Here is a 22,556-nt window from a genome sequence, read left to right on the forward strand (position 1 = left end):
TAAGTGAGGCACAAAGACAAAAACATGAAATAACATTAAGAACACATACTTTGAGAAGAAAGGTGGCAAAGTTTTAGAAAGCTTACATTTTACATTTATGCATTTGGCAGACACTTTTCCAGTTCATGCATTCTCTGGGAATCAAATCCATGACCGTAGCAGTACTGTTTTACTGTTTTAGCTACAGTAATTTGCTCCGAGATCTAAAAATGTTAAGTAGCAATATTCATTCAACTTTTAAGCTTTGAGTAAGTTTTTAGTGCTATTAATACCCTGTCCAAGAGAACCTTCTAAAATAAAACTGAAGTTGGAAGCTGAATGACAAGACAAACCACATGTTAACCACATGAGTCTGATGGGAAATATATAATGGGTTTGACAAAAAATACTTCCTTTAGAGGAAGGGAAAAAAAGATTCATCCATGTTTTGCACAGACATGTCTAATTCTCTGAAAAATGCATATCCTCAGAGTACAAAGCATAAACAGAGGAGTTTGTGAGAGTCCAATGGTGTGACATCTGGTTTGGGTTTGATAAGCAAAAATTGGATAAGGAATTATAGAGGTTTAGGGATTGTGAACTAAGAACCACTTAAAAAAAATAACAGAAACAAGTGATTTTCATGACATTCAATTCTGTTTAATTTTTTTCTCACCCTGAAAGTGTTCACTGTGTCAGAATTCAGAACGAAACTGTCCGACCAATGAAGTCTGATTTTCAAGTAAATTATTCATATAATCCGGTTCTTTTTAGTGAATAAAAAACATACAGTCTGATCAGTGGTCCGATTCTCAATTAAATGACTCATTCTGTACGATCTGATTCTTCTTAGTGAATCAGAAACATACAGCCTGATCACTGAAGTCTGATTCTCAAGGGAAACACTCTCATGAGACTCTTTTCTTCACTTAGGAGAGTTCTTTTTAGTACATCACGAAAAGGTCAAAGCTGTTTCTAACTGAATACACATATGACAATATGTACTTAAAGAAACACACTGTTAGTTTTGTCAGTGGTATTTAAAAAAAGGGAAAAGTTTGTGACTACACTTTTTATTATTTGTTGTTTTACATTTATTATTGAAATGATCACAACAATTGGCCACAGAATTGCATTTCTGTTTCCCAAATATTCAAAAGAATCATTAATAAGAATCAGAATGAGAATCATTAAATTTCATACAGTTCCCATCCTTGTAGAGGCATGACCGTCTTCAGCACTGTTGGGAAATAATGTGTGAAGACAAAAACCAAGATATCCCACCATCATTCATCAGGTGAACCTCATCAGAGAAAGAGCACAGATACGCTCGGTGTCCGAATATGCCAACTTCCATACTATATAGTAGGCGAAAAACAGTATGTGAGCCATGTAGTTTGTCCAAATTCATAGCATTCATAAAACAGTAGGCGAAAAGTACCCGGATGACTTACTACTAGTGTCGAGATTCTAAAGTGTGCTTTCGATGGACACATCAATATGCCATGAGACCACAGGAGAGGATTTGCGAATGGAGGTGAAGCGCTTTAGGTCACATGACTGTGACAACATGGCGGATGTTCTATCAACTACACACATTCATACCATATCGTACACACATTTTTAACGGTCGCAAAATAAATTTCAAATCAAATCTAGTTCCTACTAAACAGTATGCGATTTCACACACAGCTACACTCTCTAAATGCAAAGATATCAGCATTGCTAGCACCTAACATCAAGCCATATGCTGACAGATCAGCAATCCCCAGAGTTCACCCTCCATCCCTCAGTGCTTCCTGGGCAGGTTTTCCCCCTTTTTTCTGTAGTTAATAAGCTTAAATTTGTCAGGTGCTCAAGTCTGTCTCCTGGGCTGGCCCACACTAATCCTTTCTTTGATGATACATTGAGCTGCTGAGGGGGAGGGAAGCGAGAGGTCCTCTAAAGGGCCGCAGGAAGTCTTAGAGTGCACCAGTCCTCTGGGACGTCCAAAGAGAGGAAAGGGGACGGACAATAAGACAAGTATCGGGGACCTATTTGACATGCTTTAGACCGGGAATATGATGAGCTGTCCGATCCATCTGTTGCACATGCTTGGATATACACAGAATGCATCCTCCATACTTCAGATTCACAATGCTATAATATAAACACTTCAAAGACTCGCAATTATTGTACAAAAATATGTTTGCAACCCAAATCTTTGTATACGGTGTCATACGCAGATGCTGGCCGCTAACAGACATACACATTTTGAAGTGGGAGTTGAGAAGACTCAATCAATACAGTTTCTACCGAGAGCAGCTGTTGGCTGGGATCTTCAGTAGCACACTGCTGTCGCTATGGTGACACCACCAGCTTCAACAGCTGCACGGAGAGGGTGTGTGCGCGCATGTTTGCTTGTGTGTTGATGATTAATCTGTGTCCACCACTTATCGCCCCACTATAGGTGCTAAGGCCATGGGCACAATACACTGCTGCCTCTGAACATGTGATCTGTACAGACAAATGGAAAAAATGGGCACAGAATTCACATAAAAATGATCAGCACCTTGAAACTGTACACTTTTCCATGTTTATTTTACTGTAACTCATAATGCAAATGAAAAAAAAAATGCCTCCATTGTGTATCCTGTGTCATGAGTAGAAAACCGTTCAGCAGAACTGAATTAGGTTTGATATATTAGGCAAAGCATCACAGAAACGATTCATATAATCAAGTTTTAAATGATTTTTACAAGGAAGCTAAATAAGCTAGGGCATTTTTAGAGCAAAAAACATTTATAGATACAAAACAATATTTTATAAAATTGTACAAAATAAACAATAGTCGTTCCTTCAAAAAGGCAAGGGAGGCAGTGCCTCCTCAAAAAATTGGATGAGAAAATAATCCACAGTACAAAGATAAAGCAACGCAAATTTCACTCATTTCAAATTGACACTGTCCAACAACACCACGAGAGGTTAAATTTACGGCGGGAAGCATCTAGCCTCACCTGAGCCCACTGAGTTTTAACAGAAGCGTGCCGTGGGTTTGGTGGGGGGTAATTGAGAATGAATGGGGAAAAGTCACGTTAGAGGAGTCAATGATTCCATCACACTTTGATTGGATGTTCTGGTGATAAATCCTTTCTCTTGTTTTTGTGTGAGTTCCGTGTCGGCGAATCGGTTTGAATGAACAAATAATAGTGTTGATGTGAAAACCAATTATAAAGAAAGAGAACAACTCCCCCACTTAGATATCACAACTTAATGTATTAAAATCACCTGAAAAGACGTGAAAAACACAATCTGTGAGGGTTTTTTAGTGAGCAATCTGCGTCTGTCTGTGACCATCATGACACCTGCAGTATTTAGCAAGCTTTGATGATGCAAAAATAAGTGACTGTTAAACAATAATTAAGACTATTAAAAAGAACAGCTGAACAAATTAAATAGATGAAATCTAAAATATGTAACTGTGTTTTTATAGTTACTATTTTGAAATAAATGTAAACATGCTTAAAATGCTTCATGAGAAAAATACTTGGTTTTAAGAAATAGCATAATTGCATTGTTAATGTAAAAATACAAAATAGCATGTTTATTCTTTTAAATAAATTTTACATTTCTAATAGAATATGGAACTCTATTCTCGGATGAACCTGTTTGTCATATTAAGTATGCAGAAGAGAACAGGCAAATACGAAAGAACAGAGGGAATCTGCTGTGACTGTATGAGAACGAGAAAAAAGGAAAGTGAGAGGGAGGGTTTCGCCTCACATTCCACTGTCATTTGCCCCCTTGGAAAAAAAATAAAGGACAAAAAATACAGCAGGAACTGAGCTCCTGTCTGGTTACTATAGCAACCGAAAGGCTATTATCGTACCTTGCCATTCATTATGAAAGGGCTTTAGTTGACTGAGTGAGGGTTGGGAAGAGGGGAGAGAGAGGGAGAGAGGAGAGAGAGAGAGAGAGAGAGAGAGAGAGAGAGAGAGAGAGAGAGAGAGAGAGAGAGAGAGAGAGAGAGAGAGAGAGAGAGAGAGAGAGAGAGAGAGGGAGAGAGAGAGGAAGGAATATTCTCAGTGCTTGTGGCTGTGAAATGGAGTGAGACAGGAAGAATGATTTAGACACAAATATATATTAAGTAGGAAGAAGAAATACATAGAAAAACGATCAAACACATTAATATCAAACATCTTTTAGAAGGGAAAAAAATGTTTTATACATTATAAATAGAATGCAGATTTCCAGACCCACTTGCGATCTGCACCCGCAGATCTCCACAGATTTACATAGAAATGGTCTTGCACACATTCACTGCATGTTTACTTACTTTGGCTAAATTGAATCACCTTTTTGCCAGTAATACTGCTACTAGTATTTTTTTAGTATGTTTAAATTTATTACAAAGAATTGGACGCACTTTCCGCAAAAAAAAAAAATCTGTACTGACAATATTAAAAATGTCTGCAGATTCCATCTGGGCCCAGCAATTGCTTTACTCAGTGCATTGTGGAAAAGACAGAAAGATAAACAAAGAAACACAAAGCATACTCAAGGTGCACTTGAATGACACACTCATATGTACATACAGTACCCACACACTTAAAGGGGGCATTTATCTGGTGCTTGTGCCTCTGACTGTGGATGCTGACTCTACTCTGCTGTTTTCTGTTATAGGCAAGTAGGCTGAGGAGCCATCTGAGGACAGAGAGACAGAGGGAGGGAAAGAGAGAGGGCACATGCAAGAGCCAGAGATTGAAAACAAGAGAATGAACGAACAAGAAAAAAAAGAAAAAAAAACACTACATGCGATTAATCCACCTCAAATGCAGCACACAGACTCAAATACATTTTCCCTCCAGACTGCATATACATCCACATGCAGTTTTCCAGTAATTCAGTGGCCGTGACTGTGGCCGACTGCTCTGTTAATCCATTGTGCTGGATTTAGAGAAATCAGCTGGACTGAGGGGGTGAGCTGCAGTCAGGCATGTCTACCAAAAACTGCTATTTAGTCACATTCCTGCTGTTTCACATTCTAAATGACAAAAGAGCTTTAACTGTTGAGCTGCTATTCTCTCTCTCCCAGCTCTTTCTTGAGTTTTCTCCACGGTTCTTAATGAGTCCACGGTCAAATGTATACTTCTTGCATGTCTTTGCTGCTAGTTAAATGGCTGACAACTGTAATTCACCATTATTAGTAAGTGTTTGTTTTTCTGTTTGTGTGGACATACTCAGATGGACAGACTATAGAGAAATATGTAGGATGCTTTATGCCAGCTTTGAACATATGGCTGTGTGGGACAACGTCTGTGAGAAAGGGACAACGGTGTCTTCTTACTGCAAAATACGCAGACATGCACACATGGCCAGACATAAAACGCTTTAAAAATCACGTAAAAAAACTAAACGAAGACGACTTTTCAAAACACTTGCGATTGTATAGAAATCTTTTCATAGAGATTGCTTTGCGGATCTCAATTTGAATTACTCAATTTTCTGGTATACAAATGTCCCCATATTAAACCTATGTAAAGCGATATTTCACTCTTTAAGCAATCTTTAAATTAAAAAAATGCAAGCCAAACAAGAAATGCCCTTGACAAGGGCAAAACTTGACAAATTTATATTCACTATTAAAAATTAAGATTTGTAAGCTTTTAAGATTTTCCTATATTCAATGACTTTCCAGCCCTGTAAATCGCAATTTAAATACTCCCTGAAAAAGTATAACAATAAGAGTATCAACTTTAAAGCTGATGACAGTCGAAGACAGTGTAACTTTGACATTTTAAGACATTTTAACTTTCAATTACATTATACCATACATTGACATGAGCTGATTAGTTATCCTCATAATCATATTGCGGGTGGAGTGCGTGGATTTATGTGTGTGAAACTGCTCAGGGTACTTTGGTACTGCAGTAAAATCAGGGCGTTCCTGGGGCGTGTGCTGGCACTGCAGACCAACTACCATGATTCTGACAGTGAGGGAGAGGAACAGGGTGTGTGTGTGGGAGGAATGGTGTGTGTGTGTGGATATTATCAGTGGAGTGACGCTTTAAGAAGCCTGTAACTTCAGCAGCATTCTTCCACTGCACAACTGCATCTCTCCATACAGATGAGAGATGCTGAGAAACACAAGAGGTGAAATTTCCATGCCAAACCACAGTGACTAAAGCGAATATCTTCCATCATAACAGTCACACTGCATTTTGACACTGACCTTGCACCAGTTTCACACACACACATACTTGTTTGATGAGGTGGGCTGGCATGGTGGGTGAGGTGTGGTGCCAGAGGAAGACGAGGGCACCAGAACAATAGTCTTCATCCAGCACTGCAGAGGAGAGGAGGGGTGCATGCCCTCGCCGCATGCCCTCGCCGAAGCTAGACACCACAATACACACAACAAACCATAACGAACATATATGCTCGTAAATGTTGAAACATTTACATGAACAATCCCTCAAGAAATTCTCACCTGAACTGGAAAACGGTTACTATAACAAACCCTGATATGAGAAAACACTATGCTGTCATAAATATATTGGCTTCACGGACCAATAATTAAGCCTCGACCAAGAAAAACATGCTTCTCATTGTATTTTTAACATCTGTTGCATTTTGATATTTGTATAATTGTTGTATTATAAAATCTGTCCTAATGTTTAAATAACTTCAGAAAGGATTACATGCACCTATTTTTATTCTTAATTGACATTTTAATTTACAAAGACAGTGCTTACTATATATGATTAGTCTTATATTTAAAGATGCGTTCGTGTAAGATTTCGGTTTTAAAAAATTAACTGAAGGTGCAACAATAACTTATATATAACCTGTCAGGAATAATATTAATCTAGCAAGGCTTGATTAAAATGTTTCCGTGAACATACAGTATACACAGAGTTTGTTTATATAGAAAATTTACTCACTACATAGGAGCAGTCTTCATACATTATTATATTGGAAGAACAGTATTAGTCTATTGTAAACATCAAATCATCTAAAACAAATATGTATCCATTTTTATTGCCTTTAATAAATCACTGGTATCACATTAAACTAATAGCTTAAAATATATCCTTTTGACAAAATAATCACAACTGGTTTTTAAATTAATATTTCCATTATAAAGACCATTTTAAATGATAGAAGTTATTCAATGCCAATATTATCTGAGAAACCTAATACACATCTTCTATATCAATGCACCATATTCTCTCTTCCTTGCCTCTCGTGACCCGATGCACTAACATAGACTATATGCTCTACAATGTAATAAGACACTGAAACACTGCTCATCTAAGAACAAACCACACGGCACATACACATCACATACACACATATTCAAACACAATGAACATTCATGATGACACACTTGAAACACAAATTTGCTATGTACTCAAATATGGTCAACACTACATATAATCTACAGATGTATCCATCAATGTAGTCAATAAATCAAAATTATAATCTTTAACTGTATTTCAAGAACAGCAGAGAAGCGTTTTAATAGAGGTAAAAGTGAGTATGAAAGTATTCATCTACTTCATAACTGTCATGCCCTCTAAAGCCGATATAAATATCCACAGACATCCATAAAATGTATAGTGCCAACTTAACAATACAAGCATAGTATTCCAGTTATAGTACAAATTGAGTTTAATGAGGCACTTAATGATGTCAAGAAATGGGTTGTTCATTTTGCTGATTGCAACTCCCTTTAAATTACCATTTTAGCAGCTTAATATGGCAACCAATCTTTGAAAATAAACACATCATTTTGCATCGCTCGGCTCTACACTGTTTGAAAAATACAGTCGGGGTTAGAGAAAGCAGAAAAACAGGAAAAAAATAATGTTGCTTTTCTTCACTTCAAGGGTAACATGCACAAATATAAGGTGAATTCAAAATAAACTGATATCATAATCCCCACCATTTGAAACACCACAGTCAGTCTTCCAGATAAAAATCTAGTCTGCAGGACTGTTTAAGCCCAGGATGTACTCTTGCTTCAGTTCAAAATGTATAGCCTCTGTTTGACTGAGGACATCAAGCACCATTGAAGAGTGAGAGACATGAGTGAGATTTGGAGCACTAGCAGAGATATGGTTGTCTTACTCACGATGTCTGTAGGAACACACATGATGCTGTGTATACACACAATGCACTTCTGCTGCAGACACACTATTTTCTCTCTATTTTATGACGTTTACATCCTCTGAGCATCAAAATAATCAAACATATGTTGCTGTAAAGGTGGGCTATATCCAATTGTGAATATGACGAATATCAGAATATGCCGGTCAACATGTCGCAGGAAAAATATAGCCTGTAGTCGAAAATAACAAGAAAACATGTGCGTTTATTTTTAATTACGATGAGGGTTTGTATGAGGTCAAACACAAGTGTACCGAGCTATCAATGTCACGCTCTCAACAGTACTTTGTGCTGCTCTCAAATTGGTGGATAAAACCCACAGACATGCATACATGAACCGAAGTCACTGGACATGTCCATCTATGAGAACTTCCTGTATGGAAAGAAGAATTTGGATTTTAAAAAAATGACACACAAAAAGACGCACACAAATATGGGTGCGGAACGAGGGCGTAACAGACAAGGCTGTGGCACAGACATGCACACACACAGCCATTTCAGTGTCCTGACTCATAGTCTAAACATACGCTTTGTTTGGGCCAAACCCTCAATGGCCCAACGTCCCCCCAACCTAAAAACACAGATCTCTCACTCTCTCTGTCTTCACCTTCTAACCTTTAAACTCTTGAACCACAATCCACAGGCCCACACTGCGCCACCTTCACCTCACTCAATCCTATCTCTTCCCTAGTGTCCCTCTTCCTGACCGTCCTTCCTTCCCTACTCAATCTGCTCGGACAATCTCTCTCGCTGTCCTCTCCTTTGGTCCTTCTTGGATGGGCAGATGACTGAGTGCCTCTCACAGCTCCCGAGAACCCAACCCGTGGACATCGAAGCAGAACGTCACAAGTTAGGGTCTCAGGGAAGGAGAGGGGCACGGTGCGGCGCGGAGAATCGAGCGATCGCCATTGTGTCTATGTTGTTGTCTCGTCCTTCTCTCCTCCGCTCTCTCTAATTCGCCATCCCTTCGACATTTACTGCAATCGGCTACTTAAAAGCAACACAACATAGTTACACACACGCCCATCAGCATGGACTGCAAACAAAGACATCGAGTCTCACGCGCAAACACACATGCGCACGGCGGACGAGGACATGCGTGAAGAAGTGGTGCCACACACAGACCCCTCACGCCGGCCACACACACACATAAGACGAATCGAGCACCTGCCTTTCTGTACACCGATATGAATTATTGTGGAAGAGACATTGACTCATCTGCAATGAGGTTTTAGAGTATAAAACAGCCAGAGTCAATTATAAAAAGGCTGAAAAAGACATGATATTCACATGAATCCTAAGTTCTCAAACCTACGAGAACAGCGCAATACTGTCATTAATACTTCATATACAGATACTATTGGGTCACGTCAGCTCTTGTATAAATCACACACATAGAGAGGAGGGGAGTGAACTCACCGAGCTGGCGGCAGCGACTGACCGTGCCTCGGGTGTTGCAGTCCTCCGAACGCCTGTGAGACTGCGAGGACAGAGAAGGAGAGACAGAAAGAGAAAATAATGCTTTTTTATGCTGCTCATTCCATGATGCAACGCAACACACCACGAATACAAAATAAAAAGAAGATAGCAGGTAAAAAGACACGAGAGGGCACTAACAGGCTGATGTCTGCCCACCGTCTGGAGCCGAGAGCCGCAGAGGAAAGAGAGAGAGAGAGAGAGAGAGAGAGAGAGAGAGAGAGAGAGAGAGAGAGAGAGATAGGAGGAACGTGAGAGAGAGGGAAAAAAGGTGGGAATTTCAAAAAGCAGCAGAGCGCTGCTGAAAAAGGAAAACGTGAACAAAGGAAACAAAGAATCTGGGGAGAAAAGGTATCCGGATTAATCAGCCTATAGGACAGAAAACTGAAAGGGGATGAGAGAGAGAGAGAGAGAGAGAGAGAGAGAGAGAGAGAGAGAGAGAGAGAGAGAGAGAGAGAGAGAGAAGTAAGGCCACGACACCGGCAACACACACCAGACTTCTACCCAGAGGGCTATAAGATGAGAGATCAGCATAGGGAGTGGGGAGCGTTCGCACACACACATGCAGTCTCTCACCCCCATGTCACTTGTGCGACGGGTACCATATCCCGAGGTGGCAAAAAAAAAGGCAGAACATCTGATCTACGAGTCAAAAAGCAGCGAAAATAAACAGCGGCGAAACGACTCTTCCTCACCCTCTTCATCTGAGACCCATTCATCTTTCTGTCTGAGCGGGCCGATATCTCACTGAGCGTGTTTAGCGGGATACGAGTCTAATGAAAAATCGAGGCTCAGAGGGAGAGCAGGAGAGAAAGACTGGGATAGAAGTGATCCCTTCATTTCCTGCAACAGCTGACACCAGTTAGCGCAAGAGGCCCTCTACCCCCTGAGAGAAAGAAGAGAGGGAAGGAAATAAAAGGAACAGAGAGAGAGATGGGTAGACAGAGAAAAAGAGGAGATTTTCATCTCCAAATGCCCTTACCTGTGATGTTTTCTCTGTTTCGGAGGAAGAAAAAGTTTCTGAGCGCCGAAATTCCCCTCATCGCTCACCATTATTCCATTCTCTCTTTCTTTCTTTCTTTTTCTTTCTTTCCCACTCTCACTCCCTCTCTTTCTCTAGCTGAACTGAAGATTGGAGCAGGAGGGAGGGAACTAGAAAAAGAATAGAGAAGGAGAGGGAGGGAGCAAGCACAGTGAGAGAGAGAGAGAGAGAGAGAGAGAGAGAGAGAGAGAGAGAGAGAAACGGAGAATATAGAGAAAGGGAGGGGAGAGGATAAAAAGAGGCATGAACACATGAAAATATGATGTGCTTGGCTTACATTCGATACCGCCTGGCTAGCGCCGCGGCCACAACAGAGGGAGAAGAGGAAGAAAACAGAGAAAAGGAGGAACGAGAATGACAGAAGGCAAAGGAATCGGGGAGATGTGGAGAGGAGAGAAAAGGGGGGACACAGGGAGACTGCGGTGGAGGAGACCTCCGATGGGCTCTAATCAGCGACAGACAAAATTTCACATGCACTTTACTTTCACACATTATATTCTCTCCTGTCCGCATTCACAGTAATTTCACGGCTTAACACTTATGATATTCTTTATGTAGACTCTTTCAAATTTGACGTTTGCTAGCTTGAAACGCCCGCAACACACTTATGGCAGTGTCCCTCATGTGGAAATGGTGTTAGACTTCCCTCTCCTGGACATAAGCACACATTTATATTATAGTACCAGTTCACATTCTTCACCTTGAGATTCATTTCGGCCCATTTTGCTTGCCGTACTTCACTTAGAGAAGCTACAGTGCTGTGTAAAGCAGACACACTCCAGCTCCACTCTATCCATCTGCATTCTCATGATTTATATCTGTGTAAATAATACAATAACTAAGGTACTAGTATTAGCCAACAGAGGGCCCCAAACTGCACTTTAACTGCAAACTGCAGGTGAAGGTCATAAACACACACACCTAAAAAATCTAAGAGAAAGGCGATGTGGATGGTTCATAATAGCTTACTCAAAGGCACAACGGGAAAAGAGCAAGATTGTGATGTCTCAGTTCTCATTAATGCACACAAAAACTAATTTATACATTTATACATTTAAAATTTTGGTTAAATTACTTTGGTCTAAATTGTCTGACAAAATTCATTTCAGATTCACTATAAAAAAATCTCGAACAGTTAAATATTTTGCATTAGCCAGTACAGCAGGTCATACAGATACATATTGACAAAATTCAGTCAACTGTCATACACTACCATTCAAAAATTTGGGGCCAGTAAGAATTTTTTTTAAAGAAAACAATAATTTTTTTATAGTTTTAATCAACAAGGACACATAAATTGATCAAAAGTGACAGTAAAAGCATTTACAATTTTGCACAAAAAAAATTGGATTTCAGTTGCGGCTTTTTTAACCACCTAACTTTGGACTATTTGTCTCATCAAATAATCCTGAAACAAATGTACAATAGTTTCCACAAAAATATTACGCAGCACTAATGTTATCAACATTGATGATAGTAAGGTATGTTCCTTGATCAGCAAATCATCATGTTAGAATGATTTCTGAAGGATCATGTGACACTGAAGACTGGAGTAATGATGCTGAAAATTCAGCTTGACCATATCAGAAATAAATGATCTTTTACAATGTAATAAAAAAAGAAACAGTTATTTTAAATTGTAATAATATTTCACTATATAACTGTTTTACTATATGTTTGATCAAATAAATGCAAGTTTGGTGACAAAAGACTTAACATTTAAAATTCTTACCAAGGCCAAAATTTAGAATGGTATAGTTTACATAAAACACACACTACCAATACTATTCATTTTAACAACTGTAATGTGGAATGATCCCTATAAGGAAACCACTCACAACACCATACAAAAAATTGCACTGTTTGACATTTTTGATTCAGAAACAATAAACCCAGACATTTTTTAGCTCAGAAAATGATGTCATCGGTGAAACACATTATCTGGGTCCCATCTTCTCTTTTAACACAAAATCACTATTGTTTTCCAAGTGTATAAGCAGCCTTAAGGACATGACTGACAGTGGGACAAATATAAAGAGAGAAAGAGAGCACATTAATGTCTATTACTGATCCCAAACATCTATCAGAAATAAGGTTTTGGCATAGAAAGGACTGAATTAAGGTGTTAAGTCATTAATTTCACAACAGTGCCGATTTGTCAAATATATGCAGTTTCTCAAATTTCTCAAGCTCATAATATTTCAGCAGGGTTTGACCTTGAGAACTCATTTTACAAACATGGATATTTCCGTGGTGAAAAAGTGGTCCAAATCAATCTATCCATCCAAATCAGATCTGTTACTCCAGAGCATTCTAAACTGTGCTAGTCAAAATGTGGTTTGGTTCTTTCAGCCTTTTTTAGCTGCAGACATGCATTTCTGGAGCTGGTTTTTCCACATTGACGGCACAGTTTTTGGTTAAATGAGGCTGAACTCTGTACACGTTTGGCTTCAGTGCACCATTTTCTCTCCCTACGGCATTCTGGGTGGCAGAGCGTTCAAAACATTATTTATCCACACTGTGTTTCTTAAGCTGCATTAGAAGTTTGCTGACTCACACTGTTAGCAAAGCAGGAAACTGTATATTATGTATAATAAACTGGCTTCCAACATTTATTAAGGCTAGGCACACTTAACCATATGCCATCTCAGAGGAAGCAGCACTAACCAGATGTTGTTTACGGTGGAGACATTGTCAATTTTGTCCCCAGTACATAATACAGATAATATAGATGCACATAGCATTACATAAATATTAGCATACCTTAGATAACACAAATATTAAATATCTAATGAGTGGCAATCCAATGTTTAAAAAAATGTAGTTGCGGTTTTCATCGGTAGAGGAACACATCAGCTGTAATGTTCCAGCAAACAGCTTTCAGACTCCAATCTATCGCTTTTCTGCGGCCTCATACTAGTGAAATCATGAAACAAAATACACACTGACTTTAAGCTGTAATTTTGATTTATTAAATTAAGTCAAATGGGGGTGGTTAAGAGTTCATCATACTAAAAGTGAAAATGTTACCGCTATACCAACAAGTCATTCTTAATTTTTACACACTGATCGAATCATTTATCTACTGACCAACAAAATACCAAGACTAAATGTAGAAATTAAGCTGTCAAATTAAGTAAGTCAAAGGTTCATCTGAGCATTTGAAATGAATTTAATTGACTGCAGTGCTCCCTCAAATCACTGCTTATTGCAGTAGTTATGTTTTTTTAAAAAGAAAAACCTCATTGTGCTATTACTATTGTTGCTTAAATGATTGTTGGATATTTCTGCTATCCAAATATTCTATCTTAATATTATTGTTTACATTTCAGTTTTTAATTGGAGATGAGCATATACACCCCTGACCTCCAGATTAATACTGTATATCATTCATATTAAATATATTTTGTCTGTATTGACTATTTATCAACATTATTCATGAAAAAGTGCATGCTAAATCATTTCTGGATAACATACACTCCCATTTAAAAGTTTTTAATGTTTTTGAAAGAAGTCAAAAATGTTAATATAATTAAATTATAATGTATCCCTTATCTTCAGCAACATTACTGCAGTCTTTAGTGTCACATGATCCATCAGAAATAATTATAATTTACTAATTTGCTACTCAAGATTTATTAATTAGATTTTATCTAAAATGGTTGTGCTGCTATTTTTGTGGAAACCATGAACTTTTCACGATTCTTTGATTAATAGAAAGTTCTAAACAACAGCATTTGTTTAAGATTATTATAAATGTCTTTACTGTCATTTTATCTAACTGACCCCAAATTTTTGAATAGTGTAAATATTGACAAGCAAAGTCTTTGCCATTTCATGACATCATTTGATACAAACTGCTTTAATAAACCCGATTTCCATGCACACAGACTTGCTTGCAAGTTGCACGTGTACCACTGAATCAAGCAGAAATGAACTCTAAACAACTAAAACAACAACAACCACACCTAAACAAGCACACACCCCTGGGTCAAACCTCACCACGGCACAGCAAAACAGAAAACAAAGACATTGACTGAAACAACATAACATGCACACATATAGGATTATCATTCAAAACACATATTTTATCTGACGCAGTGTGCTGAACTGCAGATGCTGCTTCCTTCAAATTGGTGGTACCAAATGTGCTTTTCAAGTCCTCACAAAATATTCTCCATGTTTTGGCATCTTTTTGAAATAGCCACAAAAGCATGAACACACAAAACCAAATATTTGCCCTAAAATAGCCATTGCAACAGCCTAATGTCTCCATAGTATAGCATTATGACTCTCAAAGCTCTTGGTTGCTGATAAAATTAAGCAAACTTGTAATAGAATACATACAAAGCAGGTAGAAAGTCAAACAGGTTTCATAACTAATACTCGGTCTACAGTTACCTTTATGGTAGAATTTGTACCTGATGTCATTGATATCACTTTTCATAACCACTTAAGAAAGAAAAAAGACATTTTGCCAGTTATGAATGTGTTTTCAAAGCAGGAGAGAAACGCAGAACAATTGATGGTCATATAAAATCCATAAGGATATGGTAAAGAACATAAGGCTTTCACAGTTTCCATGTGTATTTTAAGACATGGTGTTTGTGGTGCAGAACATTGTAGGATACCATATTAAACACCCAGTTGCAATAACTGTGTGGTCTTTTGATAGAAATGTAACATTTCTATTCTCTGTGGGGACACAATGCTGTTTTTATTAAATGCTATGCTTGTGGGCAAGCATGATGTTAACAGATTCACTAACAAAACAAAATCAGCCAGGGGATAAAGCTTTAGAGTGATTTAAATATGTAGGGAAAGGTTTAAATGTTAAATTATGTACATAGGCTAAACGTAGGTTCTATTGACACTAGAGGTTTAGCAAATATGGTAATTCTAGCTAAAAGCCTATTCTCACCAAGAACAATAACTATATTACTGTCCACACCAACAGATGATAACATGCTGTTTTATTATGAGTGTGCGTTGCATTTATGTCGTCTGCCGCTGTAAATGCTCCAGTTCCTTAAAGTTGTTTGGCTTCTGACTGGCTGAAAATCATTCTGAAAGTGATTCCAGTGTGTTGTTATCGTTATAGCTTTGGCGCAGAGCTGCAGACTTTCCTATTCTCATAGAATTAGAGTGATTATTAAAACTTTATAGTTTATAGTTATCCTCCTCAGTGTGAATGGACAAGCCCTTTACATCATCAACAAAGACCAATAGACTCCACATATAACATTTATAATCACTGTTGTACTGCTCTTAGCACGTCAGGGAAGCATGTTAGTTACGATGCTAGTTACGTTAGCATTAGCACTGTAGCTTGTACAGAGTAGGGCGTCTGCTCGGGGAAAGCTAGGAGGCTGTACAGTTATCTCCCATGTTGTAACTCTAAACTATACAACCTACTACCTCATCCCGAGACATCGCTGTAAAACTTGAGGGGGAGGATAGGAAAATGTCTCCACTGTTTACGTTTGCGCATTTGCAAGTAGCAAAACTTCCTTTACTCAATGTTGAAAATAGGTGCAATCAATTAATTCTAATAAATACATGCAAACATTCATGCAGCCACCTAAAATTGATCCTTTACAGCTAAAGTGTCAACCCTGAACAGAAGGCTCTAGTCAGCAACAGCAGTGGTTGCAGGGAAGACTGTAGCGTTCACCTCGCAGACACATACCTATAGACACGAGCTTGTGCACAGAGTCATCACAAGTTCGGATCTACGGGTTTGTGGCAGCTGGCATCACTGCACTGCGTCACAGCTACACCCACTCCACCTTTCACACGACACCAAAAATAATAGCCACTGCACTAAAAAAACGCCAATACTTATGACTGTTGAATAGACATAATGGCCTCGGCAGGTAATACAGAGGAAGAAGATTATGTACACCACCTGAAATTCATGAAAAGGATAGATAAAATATAAGATTAGGAATTCATAACCAGAGAAAGTATTGATCCTCTAAAATGAGTGGCTTTTTATAAAAATATGTACAGCTGCTGAACATTGAGAAGAACTATGCAAATTATCCATGTACCTTTCCACAAGCAAACAACAACATAAGCAATTAAAATATATAATTTGACAGTGGAATTCAGGTCAGAAAAATTCAGGGGGTAAAAATCTGCAAAAAATGAATACATTTACTTTAATGAGGTTAGAATATTACTAACATACAGAATAAGTCTTATTGATCTGACAAGAAAAATAATGACAAACTCATGAATATTACTGCAACTTAAACAAGCAATTATTCAAATAATTTGATGCAAAATTATTGGGTGTGGTTCAACAAAAATAACTTGTATACAAATAATAACTAATTAGAGACATGGGAGCACCCACCAACATTCTTTTTACCATAAATTCTTTGTATTTCAAATCACTAGTTTAAAACATATAATTCAGAGTGAAGGTCAGTTTGAAAGACACAGGTGGTGTTTGCCGTGCCCAGATGAGACAACACCACTACTGTTGGATCAAATATACTGCAGTGACTGACATTTGAGAAAGCAGCAATAGCAGAAACGCTTTATTTATTTTTGATATCTACACTTAGTGTTTATGCAACTTAAGCGCAAGTATAGAAATACGTTTTTGCAGAAATAAACCTAAAATGTTAAACTGTCTAGCTAGTTTTAGTTAACTAAATCGCACACATTCAGTGTATCTTTTTGTTTACCCATTACTGCCAATAAGTAATTGAAAAAATACAGAAATAAGTAATCACACTCTCCATCAAGCGCTTTCCCAGTCTGTACTACAAGTTGTAGGTGCAACAAGCTGCAATTAGAAATGCCATGATTCATGGTACAGTGCCACTCCCTAAGGAAAATCAAAGGTTATTCCAGAACAATAGAGTAAATGTTAAATATATACGTATTATATCTTGACCTATTTCTACACAGAGACACTGTGTATTGTATTATGAGAAATGCCAGAGAAAAAGAAAATAATTTGTTAGTGAATCGAATCTTGAACATGCATCCAGTACACAGTCTCACATTTCAAATGTGTTTCCATAGCATCGTACGACCACTCAGAACCCGTTACTGTTATTTGCTTGCTGATTTCTAGCCACTGGAAACAAATGAATAGTGATTCGTCAAACAGTATGTGTACACAAATATCTTACAACAACTAAACCTGTAAAAACAATTTTTTTTAAGTATGTTAAATGTTTGACCGCAATTGACCTACATTTATTTCGGATATTAGACTAGTGGTCTACTACTTGTCACTGAAAAAATCCAAACGTACAAAATAAAACAAAAATGTTTGCTTATGGAGCGTAATGGAATGTGGACAACGGTGGATGCGGAGACTATTTTTACATCAAGGCGGACTTTTAAACGAACAAGAAATGACACAACCCAATGGTAAACAAGATACAGAAAAAGTTCGGACTGAAAAAGAACAAAAAGAATGGACGGAAGAAAAAAGGGCATAGGAAAGTATCATACCGGTGGAGGACGTCTGTCTATGGTGATGACCAGTTTGATGTCCATACCAGAGTCATCCTACACCTGGCGGCAATATGGAGTCAGGCTTAGGGTGCAGACTAGGCCAATTTCATTGCCCGCAAAAAATCTAGAGCAGGAAAGAAAGACAGCATGTTAGAAGGACGTACAAAAGTGCTCATTCGCAAGTTCAAACCATTAATACACAAACACGTCCTGACATGAAGGAAGAACACGTACAGCACCTACAAGCTTGAAAAAGAAGCCAAAAACGGCATCCCTAGTTCAACAAGAGCAAATCGCCAAGTCATCGGCAGAAAACATTGAAAAAGCCCCTGTCCCCTCTTTCGCCCTCCTGTGCGGCCGGTCCTATTCGTATTTACCGTGGAAAAAAAGAAAATCCTCAAAAATGGGTCAGAAAAGGTTCCATGGAAGACTGAGAAGAGAAGGCGGAAAGGTCGAATGCGGTGAGATGTGGTCGAGGAGGAGCTGCGGCACTGCCCTGGCTACAGGGAGAGTGGAATTTGTGACCATGCAAAGGAAAGGGTGGCGTTTTCTTTTCTTTTTCTTTTTTTTTTTTTTTTTGGCGCTTCGCTGTACTGGGGTTTTTTGGATCTCAGCAGGGTCCTTGGCTGCAGTTCTGACTCCCCTTAGTGGTGCCAAAATGTGGACGTTTCCCTTTGTCTTTAACTCCCATGAACTCCCAACAACTGAGGGGCGATTAAAAACAAGCAAGGAACGAATTGAAACAGAAACGAACTGACAGAGCAATGAAATAAAGCTATAAAAACGTTAAGAAAAAAGTTTATAATGGAGAGAAGCAGATGCAGAAAGAGGGGTTGAGCGTATTGCAGAAAATAAAAAGCAGCTTTACGAACGACAGAACAGTCTAAAGAGTCAAGACTGAAAAGGACTTCTTTCACACCACATTACTCTTTCTGCAAATATGCCATCTCTCCGTCTACACGAGCAGATCATTCTCTCTTGCTCCTACTCCTCCCTCCTTCCTTCCAGTCGGCGTCCAATCCACGCCACGTAGTGAGAGAGAAAAAGAGATACACTTTTTTTCAACCTCATCAAAATGGCAGAGACAGAAAGTTACAAGCAAAAGAGAGAAAGAGAGCAAGCGAAAGGGAGCACAGCTCACTGTCCTGTTCTGGATAAAACCACGGGCAGCAGTCTGAAATCTGTCTCATTTCTTTTTTTTTAAGGCACAAACTCCCTTGGATCAACAAAACAACAGTGAAAAAATGTTTTGTTATGCCCCACGATCAAATATAGTGCCCGCTGTAGACGGGGTGCTGTACCCGCCATGCTAATCGGATGCAATTAATAGCATTTTGTCTCTGTGTCTGTCCATCCATCTGTCTCTGCCTGTGCCTGTCTGTCTGCTTGTCTCCATATCTATTTGCTTGTTTACATGGCTGCCTAATCCAGGCATTGGCAAAGTCTCTCCAATGCTCCCCGTGTGTGTGTGTGTGTGTGTGTGTGTGTGTGTGTGTGTGTGTGTGTGTGTGTGTGTGTGTGTGTGTGTGTGTGTGTGTGTGTGTGTGTGTGTGTGTGTGTGTGTGTGAGTCAGTGTGTCAGTTGGTCACAGTCTGGCTGGCGTTCCGCCGCTCCCCAGACAGTCAAACATATTTGAGTGCTATTACCTCACTGTCACAGAGATTCTTTCACCTACATTATTTATCATTCGCCGAAAAATATATTTCTGTTGTCCTCTTTATGAATAAAACACTTTATATTTCTTGAATTTGCATCCTGACAAAAATATTTTCATAGCCGAACATGAAGAAAGGAGTGTATCTGGCGAAGTTGCAGAATCACATGGGAATTACTTGTGAAATGGTTCACGAGATCTCAATATGGCTTCCCTTTTATCCTGCAATGCAGCCCAACTCATCTATGATGTGCAACATGGCAGGAGGGGAATCATTTCAGGGGTGCACATTCTGCAGCCAGCATGTGGTGCAACATCATATTCATTCCCCATTTTTACTTTCCAAAGGTGGAAACATGATGTGAACAATAAATAATAAACATGAAACATGAATTTGGATCATGTTAAAATTATATATTTTGTATATAAATTATTAAATATACACTACAGTTTAAAAGTCTGGGGTCAGTTAGATTTGTTTTGAGAACTTAAAGGGACATTGTGTAGGAATTTCTCCCATCTAGCGTGAAATTGTATTTTGCATTCAAACGAATTGTGCTCTCCAGCGCCTCGCTTTTTCAAATGCGTGTTGCATCTACGGTAGCTGTTATGTACCAAAAAGCTATGACAGGATGTATTCTAATAGCACTTCGTCGAGTTTTCCTTCGGGTGAACAGCTTTGTTATTTCAAACAAACTGCAACTTGACACAACGAACAAACGAATGTTACAGTATGAATAATAACAGTGCAATGCAGCCTTTTAAACTTGCCGGGGCAGTGACAAGCGCCTCTCACTGCTCTGCTCCTTCGTTTCTGCTTCTTTCAGTTACGTGACGCTGGCTCTGAACGGAAACGTGTTGTGGAAACGGCTAGTACTTTTTGACCCTCTCTGCTATTATAGTTTTTCAAGATGGCGGAACGACATGGGAGCCTCCGTGGACCTACCCGTCACATGTATATAAAGATAATAAATTATTCGTTTACGAGGATAAGTCAGATAATTGGTAATAGAGGTATTTGTACACTATTGAGGACATATTTATGAATAAAAATATTGATTTTAGATAATAAAATACCTAAAAAACTACACATAGCTTTAATACTTTTAAGGCACATTCAATATATCAAAGTGACAGTAAACATTTATAATGTTACAAAATATTTCCATTTCTAATAAATTCTGTTCTTTTGAACTTTCAATTCATCACAAAATTCTGAAAAGAAATGTATCATGGTTTCCAAAGAATTATTGAGCTATTTTCAACATTTATAATACAAAATGTTTCTTGAGCAGAAAATCAGCATATTAGAATGATTTCTGTAGGATCATGTGACGCTAAAGACTGGAGTATTGGCTGCTGAAAATTCAGACTTTTTGCTTCATAGAAATAAATTGTATTTTTTCTATTTTATATCAATTATAATTTATACAGTTTTTTCTGTATTTTTGATCAAATAAGTACTTGATGAACAGAAGAGACTTCTTTCAAAAACATTAAAACAGTAATGTTTCCAAACTTTTGACCAGTACTGTATGTGTGTGTGTGTGTGTGTGTGTGTGTGTATATACATGCGTGCGATTTAGTCTATTAAAATGCATTTAGAATGCCCCCAATATTCAAGATAAGGGGACAAAAATATCTCTGTTTGTCTTTTATATTTATATCATTTAATATAGTTATTATCACACGAAAAGTGCCATTTTTTCTCCAAATATCAGCATGATTACAAATTGATTTTATACAACAGTTAATAAACAAGAAGTTAGTAATAAGTGACATATACAGTCAAATCAAAATTTATTCAGACACCTTCAACATTTCTCACATTATCACAGTTTATTCGCTATAGTTTAGAAAATGGTAATAAAATAAAACAAAAACATCCTTCTGTTAGACTGTCTCACAAATGAAATAGGTAGCTGTTCAATTTAAGTACACAATTAGATAATACCAATTTAGGTCAACCAATTACAAAGCAATGCTTAATTTTGTTCAGTCTGTGGTGTAAAAAGGTCGCATTAGCAATTAAAGAAAAAACACTTAAAACCTAGTCAGGTCAAAGTGTCTAAATAATTTTTGGCCCCAAATTTTTAGATATTTTACTGGTAGTCCTCTCTATGAAGAATTTGTGGGTATAATATGTCACAGTTTACTTAATTTTGCTATCCTCACTTACATAAATTAACTAGTGTCCTGCACCCACTCGTAAAAACATATCAAAAGTGATATCTGGTGTCTGGATAATTTTTGGTTTGACTGTATTTTAGACACAGTATTGCTTGTTTTTGCTCCATTTTGCCAAGGAAAATAGCTCCAAAGCCACAGGATTGTTTTTGTGTCTTTGAGCAACATCCTTACTGAATGAACACATCGTTTGTATGAATGATTCAACGACTCACTCATTAATGAATCAGCCATTTAAATGAATCGGTTGAAACTCAATGACTCACTCATTAACAGTGACTTGCTGCCACCTACTGGTGATTTTAATTTCACATTTAAAGTATCTTTTCATTATCAAAATATCAGTATGCAACATTTTATGTACAAAACATCAATACATAATTTATGCATTTGTAACTGCAGGTGCATTCATATCCCCTCTAAGCTGCATTAAACTCTCTGTGTAAATGCATCTAAATGCCACTTATGCAGCTTCTGTGTTTCCTCTGCATTGCAAAGATGGATTTTGTTGATACTGATTTCATTTGATTGGTAACAGCCCGATTCTGTCTTATTATAAATTAAATTTATTGATTAAATTTGATT

At 38.0% G+C, this 22,556-nt stretch overlaps 2 long non-coding RNA genes across 2 annotated transcripts in view; both read right to left on the reverse strand.

Moving 5' to 3' along the window:
- The window catches only part of LOC143748709 (uncharacterized), an 80,899-nt gene that overhangs the window by 17,035 nt on the left and 41,308 nt on the right, over positions 1-22,556 (reverse strand). Inside the window, exon 3 of the long non-coding RNA XR_013206829.1 lies at positions 18,128-18,254. This is a non-coding gene — a long non-coding RNA (uncharacterized LOC143748709). The remainder of the gene's footprint in view (positions 1-18,127; positions 18,255-22,556) is intronic.
- Positions 9,034-10,715, reverse strand: LOC143748708 (uncharacterized). The gene is made up of 3 exons (XR_013206828.1): positions 10,589-10,715; positions 9,550-9,610; positions 9,034-9,117 (listed from the first exon to the last, which is right to left on the reverse strand). It is a non-coding gene; the product is annotated as an uncharacterized LOC143748708 (long non-coding RNA).

The sequence above is a fragment of the Siphateles boraxobius genome, unplaced genomic scaffold, assembly GCF_051911475.1.
Source record: "Siphateles boraxobius isolate OS27281-9 unplaced genomic scaffold, OSU_SipBor_1 24, whole genome shotgun sequence".
In the NCBI taxonomy this organism is placed as follows: domain Eukaryota; kingdom Metazoa; phylum Chordata; class Actinopteri; order Cypriniformes; family Leuciscidae; genus Siphateles; species Siphateles boraxobius.